Genomic DNA, 1928 nt, shown 5'->3' with positions numbered 1-1928 from the left:
ACATATATATACAGTATATATACACTTACATTTTCTTGTTATCACCACCAAATGCATAGTGTTATCATGCATCAGTACAAGCACTGAGTAATTACACACAATCAGATATAAGAGTGTTTGTGGTAATGTTACAGGAGGTCAGCCATTTAGAAATGTAGATGTGAAGCCAGTGACAACAACAGCCGTCCTCTAACCCCTGGATACCAGGGCAGTGAAGCATTTGTATAGCTATCATCCAGGACCCAATTAACCATAAGTGACCCCAAAATGGACCTTGAATTACAAGGAAAGATCTGCTTATTGTTCAGAGCCCACTCACTCTACTGCATGGTGTTAAAGCAGCCCTTTCATTTGAATGGGCTGCCAAATGCACCAAAACATGCCAATGCATGTACCATTATTGGCAGAACACCACAACATGCGTTAGTATATGGCTGCACGTTGGGGTGCTATTCAGAATCTATAGACCCCCACTTCCCACTGTACAACCCTTCAATTCACTTAATTAAACCCAACCTTACAACCATGCACAGTTCTGGAGAATCTTCCTGTAAGAACTGGGATCCTCAGCTTTCACAGGTTCTCAATAGAAGGCCAGTGACATCAAGTTCACCTAAGCGGTGTAAGCTGGGTCTATCAGAAATCAAGGTCTGCATACTGTCCTGAGAAAGTGACACAAAGGGGTCTATTCACTAAGCTGCCGAAGGATCTAGCCATAGCTTCAGCTGATCCTTGGGCTAGCTTCGGCCCCAGGACCCCTTCGGTTCAGTAGAACCCAAGGGGTGCTGTACGGGCTTTTCACAATAGCCCGTACAGCTCCCGAACCTGGCTGAGCGGCTCAGTCAAGCCGAACGCATATGCATCGGTTCAGCTGAGCCGTGCTGAAAGCCGAAGCTGGCCGAGCGGCCTGCCATTGGCCAGCCTGCTTCTGAGAGCTGGTCGGAGCCAGCCGTGATCTTACGGCTGGCTCCGGCCACTTGCAGAGAGATCAGCGTTCCTGGTTACCTGCTAACCAGGGACACTGTTATTGAAGCCATTGGATCAGTATGGCACCTGTAAATCTGTCATTTTCAAAAGGAAAGGCCAGGCACTGTATTTGTCCCAGAATGGTTGCCTTTAAAAGGATAACTATTTATTTTTCCTATAAAAGATCCACCCAACAGCCTCCCCAAATCTTACCTGTCCTTACTCCTTCTAATTTTGTTGTGTGGACTACCGAGAACTGCAGAGCTTTCACTTGAAAAGTCTTCTAGTGGGGTTCTTCTTCTTTTCCTCTACATGTGAGCTGCTATGTAAAAGGATGCCCACCAATGAGATAGTTAGTGGACGTCCTAGTCACAGGTATAGTTGGGTTTGCGGCACACAGGTGCAAAAAAAGAACCTGCCTGGGAGGCTTTGGAAATAGCGGATGTGGTAGGGGAATAAAAGCACAGTTATCCTTTAACCAGGCGGATAAACTGAAAATGCAAGAAATTAGGGTTGCACAGATACCAAGTACAGTACTCGGTACAAGTATGAGTACATGTACCGATACTTTTGAGCTCCAAGACTACACTAGAGAAAAATTCAAAAATTAGGAGGCAGCTGTCATTTGTAAGGAGCACACGGAGCTCCTGGGATTTGTACATCTCTGTTTTAATGTACGATTTTGTTTTTATAAGTATAAATAAAGGGATGCACAGATACCAGTTTTGCGAGTACAAGTAATGGTACTTGCCAAGTACTTACAAGTACGAGTACTGATACATTTTTGTTTATTGTAATGTGACAGTTTTTCTAAAACAATACAGACTACTGATTTCAGGACATTGGTGGAGTGCCAGAGCTAGGTCCCAGCTGCAACCTCTGCAACCCTGGTAGTTCTTGTGAAAATGCCAAGTATCTGCACTGGTACTCGAAAAGTATCTGTGCATCCCTACAAGAAATAG

This window comes from Nanorana parkeri, unplaced genomic scaffold (assembly GCF_000935625.1).
Source record: "Nanorana parkeri isolate BGI_ZX_2015 unplaced genomic scaffold, ASM93562v1 scaffold8, whole genome shotgun sequence".
NCBI lineage: Eukaryota > Metazoa > Chordata > Amphibia > Anura > Dicroglossidae > Nanorana > Nanorana parkeri.
The sequence above is the reverse complement of the archived record's forward strand: the minus strand, read 5'-3'. Positions refer to the sequence as shown.